General features: G+C 44.0%; 1 non-coding gene across 1 annotated transcript; it reads left to right on the forward strand.

Annotated features, from left to right (window-relative positions):
* Positions 1–12,423: 12,423 nt before the first annotated feature.
* Positions 12,424–12,502, forward strand: TRNAI-GAU. The gene has a single exon. It is a non-coding gene; the product is annotated as a tRNA-Ile (tRNA).
* Positions 12,503–13,051: the final 549 nt, after the last annotated feature.

A 13,051-nucleotide genomic window follows, 5' to 3' on the forward strand; every position in this document is an offset into this window, starting at 1 on the left:
TCTCTGAATATTTCCTCTAATGGCTTATTCAGCCATTCATCGATTTTTGGATCTTCTCTGAATATTAGGCTAAAATTCCTTTATATAGCTGACCTTTTAAAGTCTGAGTTATTAACAGAATGACATTGTATTCTTGGGGCTTGAGGGAGTGGGAGTCCAACCCTTTTTAGAGGCTTTTGTGGCAGCCCTTTTCTTTTCAAAGTCTGGGGTGATGTTGGGGAGATTACCTTTTTGGCCCCACCCTTCTTAAACATCAGGGTGCCACCCAGACTCTGCCTCTTCGGGGTAAAGGCTCTACCTTCTCTGAACAGTGGGGTGGCAGCCAGGCTTTTCCCATTCCCCTGGGAATGTGCTCCACCCTCTGGGTCCTGAGGCGGCAAAACTTTTCCAGAGCATTGAGGCGGAAGGCCCACCCTCAACCCCCAGGGCAAACTCACCCTTTTCATGCATGTGGGCCACTCCACTCTCCCAGCCTGAGACCACTTGACTTCAGACCTCAACTTTCATCGTTCTTTGGGGATATGGGTACAGCCAATTTTATTTTAGGTGGATGCAGTCTCTCTCTTTCTCTCATAGCCGCCCTCTTTCCCATTTCCCTTTCTTCTCCCAAGAAAGGGATATTTACATAAACCAGAGTTTAAGAATCAAGTTAATTGTTATTCAGCTAGCCTTGCTAGGCTTTTTATTAATGATTCTTGCCTTCCTTTCTTTAAGAGCCTTTAGAAACGGAAATTTTTGGAAATCTCTCCTTTTTTTTTTTTTTTTTTTCTTAACTTTTGGTGGGTTGTAATTACTGGAGCAGTCAGCATTAACTGGCTCTCCAATTGCCTGGGGGCATAGACTGCTTCCACCAAAACCTCAGGCTTTAATGGTTCCCGCCCCAGTGGGGGAGGGGAAACCATAAGGTGGGGGAATGCTTATCCCAGGTTTTAGTTTCTTTTTTCCCTGCAGCCAGCACATGGCACAGTTCAATTCTGCCTTGGAAAAAGGTTTATTTTTATTAACATGACACACGAGGTCAGCACAAAGCCAACTCTTATCTGCCTTATATTTTGGCCAGAATATATTTGGCAGCAAAATGCCTTTTTTTTTTTTTTTTTTGGTTTAAACATAACAATAATATTTGATCATTTTCTTTTACCCTTTCTCTTGGTCCAATTACTTTTAGCCCAATGTTTTAACATGTTTCCCAATGGATTATTTAGAGGAATGTTCCCCGGGGACCCTAAAGGTACCCCCTTCCCTTTATTCCCGGCCGGCTGACTGCCTCTATTCCCCATTCTGAGTCTTGCCTGAGCATCTTTCCCTTAGGATCAGCTCTAGGCTCATCAGAATGTCCCCATTCTGAGTCTTGTTTGGGCATCTTTCCCTCAGGATAAGCCCCAGACTCTCAGAATGCTTTAACCACCAAGGTAATATAATATTTCTTTCCTTACCTTGGTCCGTGCACGGAGTTGCCTGGTTAACCAGAGGCAGGCCTTTTCTTTTCCCCCTTTTCTCATCCACAACCGGCAGATCCAAGCATCTGGTCTCGGGCCCTTTAGCTGCCGGAGATGGGCCCCCAATGGCGGAGTCCGAGACCGCTCAATCAGCGGGGCGCGCCTTCCCTTTGTCCACCTCGGGGGTCCCCCTCCGAAGCTTCGGATCCCGGACGAGCCCCCAAGTTGTCGGAAATAAAGCGGTTCCTGTAAGGGAATAAACGCTCACTCGGTTTTGGAGGAGAAAAGAATTTATTTACAATCTTGCAAGATAGGGCGTCCAGCCAAACACATGGAAGACTGGCGCCGCCACCACTTCCTTTTAAACATTATCTCCTGACACTCTGCTCTCCTACCTCCTTCCCCTGAAAACTTAACCACCCAGTAGCCCCTAATGCCTCATCCTTACTGAACACCCACCTGCAGACGTCTTTCTGCTCTTACCATTGCCTAAAAAGATGGTCCTCCTCCTCCCCCAGGTGAAGGATATTCTGTAGCCTTCTCTGATGCTTTTAGTGCCCTGTGTCTCTGAGCCTAACAGGACCTCAGGAAACAATGTCCCCTTTTCCCTTCCTACATAATACTTGAAATTAAGTATCATTTATTCTATTACATAAGAGAGAACCTGGGTATCAGAGAGTTTAAATAGCTTGTAGGGTTACACATGGAGTACAAGAGCCACAATTGGAATTCATTTCTTTCCATGCCAAATTTCAACCGTAGCACACTGTCTCATACATCAGGGTTTTTGTCCCTTTCCCCTGTTTTGCGATCAGCATTATTAGAGCAACAACTATGCTGCATTATGAGTCTTTGCAAGTCTATTTCTTCTATTAATTAAGTTCTCAGAAGAGAACGGTTTTCCTTAGTCCATGCAATTCACTAGTATACCTAGCATTAAGACCCAGTACTTAGAAGCCACTAACTCTTTGCTTAATTGTCAAAATAGAGCAAGTCACCCTAGGATCCAAGACTTGAGGTCATCGGAAAGGAGAGGACTTTTCAGAGAAAGTGGGTATTTCTTTTACCTTTCTTATTTTCTACATTCACACAATGAGAGTTATTTTCCTAATCACCTGTGGAAATACAGGGCAGAGCTGATACAGAACTGTCCCTACCCTAGATTTAATCCCTGAATCTTTTGTTTGCCCTAAAGCATTATAATGGGTAGAACTTTTTTTTTTGCCCCTACTGTGTATTGTATAATCTATGTTTGAAATGTCTGGGATATTCAGTGTGAAAATCCTTGGATCAAATCAGTACCTTCATTATCCACTGTGGCAGTTAGAGCCTAGCTGAGCAATCCTCATTGAATTTACCCTCTCATACCCACTTCAGCCAGGTGGGACAGGTAGGCAGCATCAGTAATTGCAGGTACACTGATGATATGCTTCCTGGGCTCCCTGTGTCATCCTGCCATGGCTCCCTAGATTCTTTCCTCCTCTCACCCTTCTTAGCACTTGGCCACTGAACTTTGTCACTTGTAAGGGAAAACATGGTATCCACCGAAAGAAAGAATTGGAGTCAAAGCATATGGGTTTACAGAACCTAGATCCTACACACTAGGATAATTGGATCCTGGTCACAAGGAAGCATGGACAATTTTGCCTTCTAGGTACATGGGTTCCCCTACAGGTTTCTTGGTCTAAACCTCCTTCACTTGCTACCTTCTACTCTCCCTTTGGTGAATCTCAACTATTTTGAATCCTTTTCTTAAAGGTGCCTAGTTCTAGTCTTCGGAGATGCCTCTTCTGAATGAGTTATGTTCTCTTTAGCATCTTTGAGATGCTCCATCTCCATGAGGAGTTCTTTACTAAGTTATAAAATTAATTCTAAAGAGAACAATTTCACTAACTTAAAGTTGATAATTAGGAAGCAAGAGGAGGTTTGACTTGGGGCAATGGGATCGCCCAGTGGCTATCTGAATCTCCAGCAGAGCCTTCTATTGCAGACCTAAGCTGGGAGCCCTGGGTGTGTCTAACATCTCTGCTTTACAAATGTGCATTTCCATCCCAAATATGGGAAACCAAATCCTTGGGGGATTTCTAATATGAATCATATTTGGAGGATGGCATGAAGTAGAAAAGCTGTAGTTTTTCACCATTGATAAAAGGGAACAGAAAAAACTCATTTCTATGATGCTACCCAAAAATGTTGGATATTATATTATTAATAGCAAGACTGGTCCCTGTTGTAAAGCACAACAAAAGGAGAAGATGTTTAACTTTCTAAAGAGTAGGCTACCTGGAAAGTAACTAGATTTTATGCAAAACAGAAGAGAAATAACTGCCCTGTCACCTATAAATGTGTCCATGGTCACAGATATTCTCCTCCTACGTTAAAGAAGAAGGCGTTTCTCCTCCAGGCAACTGGACAATTGTTCTGATGCTGTAACTGGGGGCCCAGCGTGGATTCTTTTTTTCTGTGACACATCCAGCTTCAAAGCTTTTCTTTGCCTTTGTGCCGATACCAAACTACCTAACACAAGAGCCTCAGTTTTGCCATGTGAACAGTACCCCTGGTTTCCAATATAAGAAATTTTCTTTTGTGATTTAGGAAGTCGGGAGAAGCTAGATAATTTTTTCATGTCACTGTTTTATCTAGAAGTGTTCAATTGTTTCCTATCCCTTCCAGAACCACATTTCATCAAATATTTTCTTTTCCTCTTAAATCTCCAACTACCAACACCATGTGGAAATTCTCATGAGTCTAAACTTTAGACTTTGAAGCATGTTTATATTTTCCCCAAATATTTTACATGCTAATTAATACTTATTTCTTCTTTCCTTTAAATACCAAAAAAAATAATCTGTATTTGCAGACCTGATTTTTTCCTGAGTTCCAAGAATTTTATTTTTGGAATCATTGCTAGGAAACTCTACCTGGATATTTTGCAAACATCTATGCGTAACACTTCAAATAGTAATATTGTTTTTAAATTCTTAAAAGCCACTCCTCTTTCCCATTCCCTTCCTTGATATCTCAGTGAAGGATTTCATTCTTTCTGTCACCCACACTCGAAAACAGAAAGTCATCTCTGACGCTGTGATGTGATATTCAAGACCTTGTTTTATTCATCTTTATCCAGTTTGTGACACATCACTTTTTCCAATAGCAAGCAGTACATGCTTGTGCAAATGTGGAATAATGAATCCTCAAATGCCTTTCTTTACTCATCCATTCCCTAGATATAATTCTTAGTGTAATCCTTACCCACCCTTTCTTTTGATTTTTTAAAATGCAATTTTATTGAGATATATTCACATACCGTTTAATCCATCAAAGTATACAGAGGCTCACGGTATCATAATATAGTTGTGCATCATCACTAAAATCAATTTTAGAACATTTTCATTACTCCAAAATAAAGAAATAAAATGAAAATGAAAATAAAAAGAATACCCAAAACACCCCCTAACCTATATTTCCTCTATTAATTACATATATTTTTCTATTTATTTTATTACTTGTCTGCCCATAAACTGGATAATGGTCTTTTCCCCCTTTTGGTCAAGAAGGCTTTCTCAATCCCATGATGCCATGGCCGGGCTCATCCCTGGGAGTCATGTCCCATGTTGCAAGGGAGACTTACACTCCTGGAAGTCACATCCCATTAGAAGGAAGGGTAGTAAGTTCATTTGCCAGTTGGCTGAGAGAGAGGCCACATCTGAGCTACAAAAGAAGTTCTCTGGGGGAGACTCTTAGGCATAAGTATAAGTAGGCTTAGCTTCTCCTTTGCAGGAATAAGTTTCATAAGGGTAAGTCCCAAGATCAAGGGCTTGACTTATTAAATTGTGAGTCCCTAATGTTTGCGAGAATATCAAGTATTCACTAGGTGGGGAAGTTTCCACATTTTTTCCCAGTCCCTCAAGGGGACTTTACAAATACTTTTTAATTTTCTGTCCAAAATACTCTAGAATGTATTGGGGCATTCCATTAACCTATACAGAATAACAAGATCTCATTCCCTATTCTAGGTTTCATGTAATTACGTTGTTTAAATAAACTGACTATACAGGTTAAATTAGCTAGTGTGCAACAGAGAATATAAATTTTGTACCAAATAAACATCTCTTAAATAACAGTTAAAACTTAGGAATAAATATGACTACTGTAAGAGCTTACAATCTAGGAACCTTTACAATAAGCCTTCTTGAACATTCAGTACTGCATCGTTGTTGGCCCAATCTCTGCCCACGATCTAGCCCCTGATAACCTGTGCTCTTAAATTCAATTCTAAGCATTTGCTTATTATATTTAGTTTATATTAGTGAGGCCTGACAACATGTGTCCTTCCATTTCTGGCTTATTTCACTCAACATAATGTCCTCAAGATCCATTCACCTAGTTGCATGCCTTACAAATTCATTCCTTCTTGCAGCTGCTCAATATTGCATTTATGTATACAGCACAGCTCGCTCTTCTATTCACCCATTCATGTATGCTTAGGCCACCTCCATCTACTGGAAATTGTGAATACTGCTGCCATAAACACCACTGTGCAAGTGCCTATTCATGACCCTGCTTTCAGTTCTTCCAAGTGTATACAAATAATGGGGTTGCAGAATCATATGGCTACCCTATACTTAGCCTTCTGTGGAACCACCACACTGCCCTCCAGAGGGGCTGCAATGTTCTACTTCCCTACTAACAGTGACTAGGTATATCTCTCTTGCCACATCTTCTCTAGCACTTGTATCTGTCAGTTTATTTTTAAAGCAGTTTTATTCACACTCCATAAAATCCATCCTAAGTGAGTAAACAATAGCTCTGGGTATAATCACATAGTTATGCATTCACCGCCATAATCTATATGAAGATATTTCCATTTCTTCTGCAAAGAAAGAAGAGGAAAAAAATAAAAGAATAAAGAAAAAAAAAGGAGAAACAACAATTACAACAACAAGAATCCTGTACCCCTCCCTTATATCCCCTTCTATTGACATTTAGCTTTGTTATAGTGTCTCTGTTAAAATTAATGGAAGAATATTACAATGTTATTGTTAAGGTTAGAACTTGGTTTGCATTGATTATATTTTTCCCATAATCTATCCATTTTCAGCACCTTGCAAAGTTGACAGTCACTTGTTCTTGCTCATGTAAAAACTTTCCTGTATTTCTACATTTAGTCACCTCATTGTCCACTGTAGGTTTTGCTAAGTTATACTAAGTTATACAGTCTCAGTTTTTATCCTCTAACTTTCCTTCTTTTGTGATACATGCCCCTAGCCTTCCTCTTTCAGCCATACTTACACTCAGCTTTGTTCATTGTACTTACAATATTGTGTTACCATCAGACAGTATTGTGCTATCCATTTCTGGATCTTCACAATCAATCCTGTTGAATGTTTTGTACTCTTTCAGCATCAAATATCTAATATCTACCCTCTTCATACCTCTTTATAACTTGTGTTCTTAACTTTAACTCTCAGAGTTTGTTCATTACAGTTAGTTCGTATCAGTGAGACCATAAATTATTTGTCTTTTTTTCTGGCTAATTTTGCTCAACATAATGTCTGAAAGGTTCATATGTTGTTGCATGTGTCATGACTTTATTCTGTCTTACAGCTGTGTAATATCCCATCGTGTGTGTGTGTGTGTGTGTGTGTGTGTGTGTGTATCACAGTTTGTTTATCCGCATATATATATATATATATGTATCACAGTTTGTTTATCCACTCTTCCATCGATGGACATTTGTGTTGTTTCCATATATTGGCAGTTGTGAATAACGCCACTATAAACATTGGTTTACAAGTGTCTGCTTGTGTTCTAGTCTTCAGTTTCTCTGAGTATAGTCCAGTAATGGGATTGCTGGATCATATGGCAATTCTGTAGTTAGTTCCTGAGGAACTACCAAACTGCTTTCCAGAGCAGTTGCACCAATCTACATTCCCACTGACAGTGAAAAAGTGTGCCTCTCTCTCTACATTCTCTCCAGGACATGTAGTTTTCTGTTTTTTTTGTTTGTTTGTTTGTTTGTTTTATAATGGCCATTCTAGAAGGTATGAGATGATATCTCATTGTGCTTTTGATTTGCATTTCCCTAGTAGCTAGTGAAGTTGAGCATCTTTTCATATGTTTTTGAGCCATTTGTATTGCCTCTTCAGAAACGCATCTGTCCAAGTCTTTTACTTGTTTTTTAATTGGTTTGTTTCTCTTTTTGTTCTTGAGTTGTAGGATCTCTTTATATATTCTGGATATTAAACCCTCATCTGATATGTGGTTTCCAAATATTAGCTCCCATTTTGTAGACTGCCTTTTTACTCTCCTGACAAAGTCTGTTGATGTGCAAAGGTATTCAGTTTTGAGGAGATACCATGTATCTATTTCTTCTTTGGTTGCTTGCACTTTAGGTGTAAGGTCTAGGAAACCACCTCGTACCACAAGATCTTTAAGATGTTTCACTACATTTTCTTCTAAAAGTTGTATGGTCTTAGTTCCAATGTTTAGGTCTCTGGTCCATTTCAAGTTAATTTTTGTATAAGGAGTGAGATAGGAGTCCTCTTTCATTCTTCTGGATATCGATATCAAATTCTGCAAGCACCATTGCTGAAGAGGCTGCTCTGTCCCAGTTGAGTTGAACTGACTGCGTTATCCAAGAGGAATTGTGATTGATGAGGGGGTCTATTTCTGGACACTCAGTCGATTGCATTGGTCATTATACCTACCTTTATGCCAGTACCATGCTGTTTTTACCACTGTATCTTTATAATATGCTTTAAAGCCAGGTAGTGTGAGACTTCTCACTTCATTTTTCTTTCTCAAGATATTCTGAATTATTAGGGGTCCTTGCCTTTCCAAATAAATTTGATTATTGGTTTTTCTATTTCTGCAAAATAAGTTGTTGGGATTTTAGTTGATATTACATTGAATCTATGAATCAATTTGGGTAGAATTGACATCTTAAATATATTTAGTCTTCCAATCTATGATCATGGTATATCCTTCCATTTATTTAGTTCTTCCTTGATTTCTTCTAGCAATTCTTTGTAGTTTTCTGTGTATGGGTCTTTTATGTCTTTGGTTAATTTTATTCCTAAATATTTGATTCTTTTGGTTGCTACTTTAAATGGAAATTTTGCTTCTTGATTTCCTCCTCAGATTGCTCCTTACTAGTTTATAGAAACACTATTTATTTTTGTGTGCTGATCTTGTATCCTGCCACTTTGCTATACTTGCTTATTAGCTCTAGTAGCTTTACTGTAGATTTTTTTGGAGGGTGGATGTGCCAGTTTGAATGTATTGTGTCCCCCAAATGCCATTATCTTTGTGGTCTTGTGGAACAGACGTCTTGGTGCTGGTTAGATTTGCTTGGAATGTGCCCCACCCAGCTGTGGGTGGTGACTTTGGTGGGATACTCCCATGGAGGCGTGACTCCACCCATTCAGGGTGGGCCTTGATCAGTGGAGCCATAAAAAGCATGCTGACTCAAAGAGACTGAACGGAGTGCAGCTGTGAGTGACGTTTTGAAGAGAAGCAAGCTTGCTAGAGAGGAACGTCCTGGGAGAAAGCCATTTTGGAACCAGAACTTAGGAGCAGATGCCAGCCACGTGCCTTCCCAGCTAACAGAAGTTTTCCGGACACCATTGGCCATCCTCCAGTGAAGGTACCCGATTACTGATGTGTTACCTTGGATACTTTATGGCCTTAAGACTGTAACTGTGTAGCTAAATAAACCCCCTTTTTATAAAAGCCAACCCATCTCTGGTGTTTTGCATTCTTGTCCGGCGCCTTCTCGCTCGGTCCCGCGCGTCCTGTCCTCGGCCGGCAAGGAGAACAGAGGGAAAGAGGGAGAGACGCAGACAAACTGACACTTGAGGTACGCAATGGCAGTGAATGCAAGCCTTTTACTGGAGCCAGGAAGAAAATTTTCTCTGTTACATATTCCACACGAGGCCCTATACCCCGTGGGAGAACAACCTCTATGCGGCCGTCAGGCACGGCTCCCTGTGGGCTGTCTCCCCGAGGCTAGCCCGGGTAATTTCTTATATACAATAGTTACAACCAATGTGTTGACAGTACGCAAGCGTGTACAATAGGCTAGCAGCAACCGCTGCCTCATGCGTCATATGCGGAAGCAGGATACGGGCGCCATCTTGGCTCAAACGATGGGCGGGGGCTACTCTGGAGCAGGTCGCGGCGTGTCCACTAGGCCCTAACCCGGAAAGCGGCTCCCCACATCTCCCCCTTTTTTATATATTTCAACCCAGTGTCTCCATTGATGAGTGTACTCCCGTGGGCCTGAGTGACCCACTACATGTTTTGGTGCTTTGGGGAGTCTGGACTAGGCCCCTGCCATTTTACGGCGGAACCTCTGGCACCGACCAGAATGCTTACCTCATATAGAGACCGGAGAGCCCGTGAGCTGGAAACAACGTGACTCTCCCTACAGTACTTTGCCTCGTAACTGGGGAAAGACGGTTGGGGCAGGAGAGTGGCAACCAGCGTCAAAGGCGTCACTAGGCGTCTCTGTGCAATGGCCAGAGTCCAGTCTGGCCACAACTGGGACTCCGCCTAAGAGACTCGCCTGAGACAAAAATTAAGACTGCTGGAGTTATATGTTATATCCGGGATACGGCCATGGACCTTGCCGCGAACCTGGCCCCAGAGCGCCCCACCCCGAGTGGCCGGGACGGGGATCGATCAGTATAGAAGCTACTGTCAGAAGTACTACAGGTTGAAGACATAGCCATCATAGTGGTAACGCGCAGTTGCTGCTGTGCTTGAAACAGGCGTTCTAGCAAAGATTTAACAATGACTAATCCCACCAATGGTCCCACCATCAAGAGAATCCAATTAGTCAAATTGGGCCAAGAGAACCAAGAGGTGACTTGGTCCCACAGATTTTTTACAGTCTCGCCCAGTGTGGAAAGGTCGAAACTAACAGGCTTCAATTTCCTAATGTTCTCAAGTCCCTGAAGGTCGGATTTCACTTGGTCGGAGAGATTGGTGAAGTTGGGGAGATAAGTGTCCTTGAGCCACTCGGCGACATCTTGCTGCTCCTCTGTCAAGTTCACCCTAACCGGGGTGACACAAAGCCTCCCGAATAACCATCGGGTATCACACGTCTGCTGGAGAACTCTCCAGAGTCCATCTATTTCTAGTCCAAGTTCATCTATCTCCGCTAGGAGTTTCTGAATGGCCTGGAAATTTAAGTTCAGCATCTGATTGTGGCGGCGTAGCACGTCTCGGGTAAGGTATGCCTCTTGGACGCCTAGACTTAGAGAAGGGGATATTGTTAAGTGAAACAACTTGAGAAACAGGGCCAACCCAGTCGGTTGCCTTGACGGGGAGCCAGACATAACTTGGGCGATACACTAGGATAGCGGGGCGGCGAGGCATCCGGGTCTTTGGAACGGTTGCAGACTGTAGGAGCAAACCCCGGAAGGAAAAGGCACCTTTGAGTCTCATTTTTACTCAAGATCCCTTCACAAGACTGGCGGCTCTTCCCTGTAACGTTAAGAAATTCAAGCAAGACTCCCTTACTTAACTCGCCATTACCAATTTCACAAGTAGCATTCGCCGCAACTGTGGTGTTGACAACCTTGACAGAGAGGTTAGCAAAAGAGAGGATCAGTGTGTACTCGTTGAAGCTTGTGGAGGAAATATTTCTGTCAGAAGGCAGGTGGTGGAGACCTAGAGACAGGGTACGAGTGAACAACACAGGAGAGGCGGGAGACCCAGCAGAGAATGGGGCCAGGGTCGGGGGATGATGCCACAGGCCCCAAAGACCACTCTCCTGCGCTACCACAGTTCCACTAAAAAAAGAAAAAGGCAGATTAGAAGGATTGCTATAGGAGAGCAAAGAACAGAGTTACCGATCCTCTTTTTGGGCAACCGCGGGGTGGTCAGTCCTACTATTATCGTCTTGTCGGTCGTCGCCATCATCAGCAGGGTCGGAGGCTTGGTCTAATGGTTCAGGTTGTATATTCGTTGGCGTTTCTGACAGCTGTTCCTTGGCTTCTTCAGGTGATGTCACGGTTCTCACCAGTCTTTCCGGAACCCACACTGGTTGACGTCCTGGTTCCTGGGGAAAAACACAAACAGAGCCTCTGGCCCAGCTGAGCACCGGGTCAGGGCCTTTGTACTCGGGCGGGGGGTACGGCAAAGGTTGCCCCTCCCCTGACCGGCCCATCGGGGTTTCCGGGTCTGGCAGCAAAGGATAATTACATTTACTGGGCATGGCCACTAGAGGGAGCTCTCGGCGAGGTCCTTTGGTGGGACCGCCCAAGGCGTCAGTTGGGAGCCGGGGTGTCCCTGGGGGTGCAGCGGTAGACATTGGCGGGGCGGAAGGCCGCACGGGTGTGGCGGGAGGCTCCTCCCACTCAATTAGCGGGGATGCTTCCGCCTCCTCGTCGGTATCGCTATCTGACTCTGAGTCAGAGTCACTGGACTCCGGCGGTTTGCCCTTATAGGAGCCGTCCGCTGACGAAACTGACTGGGTTTCTTGGAGCGCGCACCGTGCTTCTTGCAAGGCAGAGGACGGGCTTAGGCCGGCAGCCGATTCTAGTTCAAGGACCGCACGGACGGTCTCCCATATGGGTACTAGAATCGGGTCCATACACACGCCCGTCTGGCGCGCTCGGTCTATGTCGCGACCGAGCTTCATCCAAGAGGGTAGGCTAAGGCTGCCGGTGCAGGCAAACCAAGGGGCAAAAGTATCAACATCATCAAGAAAACGCTGAAGGGAGCTTTTCCTGACCGAGATACCCCGTTGTTTCAAAAGGTTCTTTAAGGGAGCTAAGAGAGGTGAACTTCCGGACTGCCCCATGATTGCAGTCGGCACTATACTTCAGTCACTCGGAGAGCTCTTCCGAGTCCCCCGGGGTCACCTGAAAACCCACGGGCCCTGACTCTCACGTAAAAGAAACACTCACCTTCTCGCGCTGATCAGGCGCGGGAAGTCCGCTGCAGTGAAAAAGGAGCGAGGCGAAAGGTATGTGCCCCGTACGGTTAGCTCAGTTGGTTAGAGCTTGGTGCTGATAACGCCAAGGTCGCGGGTTCGATCCCCGTACGGGCCACCACTTGTCCGGCGCCTTCTCGCTCGGTCCCGCGCGTCCTGTCCTCGGCCGGCAAGGAGAACAGAGGGAAAGAGGGAGAGACGCAGACAAACTGACACTTGAGGTACGCAATGGCAGTGAATGCAAGCCTTTTACTGGAGCCAGGAAGAAAATTTTCTCTGTTACATATTCCACACGAGGCCCTATACCCCGTGGGAGAACAACCTCTATGCGGCCGTCAGGCACGGCTCCCTGTGGGCTGTCTCCCCGAGGCTAGCCCGGGTAATTTCTTATATACAATAGTTACAACCAATGTGTTGACAGTACGCAAGCGTGTACAATAGGCTAGCAGCAACCGCTGCCTCATGCGTCATATGCGGAAGCAGGATACGGGCGCCATCTTGGCTCAAACGATGGGCGGGGGCTACTCTGGAGCAGGTCGCGGCGTGTCCACTAGGCCCTAACCCGGAAAGCGGCTCCCCACACATTCTGCAGCGTTAGCAAACTAAAACAGTGGATTTTCTTCATATAGGATCATGTCATCTCCAAACAGTGGAAGTTTTACTTCTT

This window comes from Choloepus didactylus, chromosome 6, assembly GCF_015220235.1.
Source record: "Choloepus didactylus isolate mChoDid1 chromosome 6, mChoDid1.pri, whole genome shotgun sequence".
NCBI classification, from domain to species: Eukaryota; Metazoa; Chordata; class Mammalia; order Pilosa; family Megalonychidae; genus Choloepus; species Choloepus didactylus.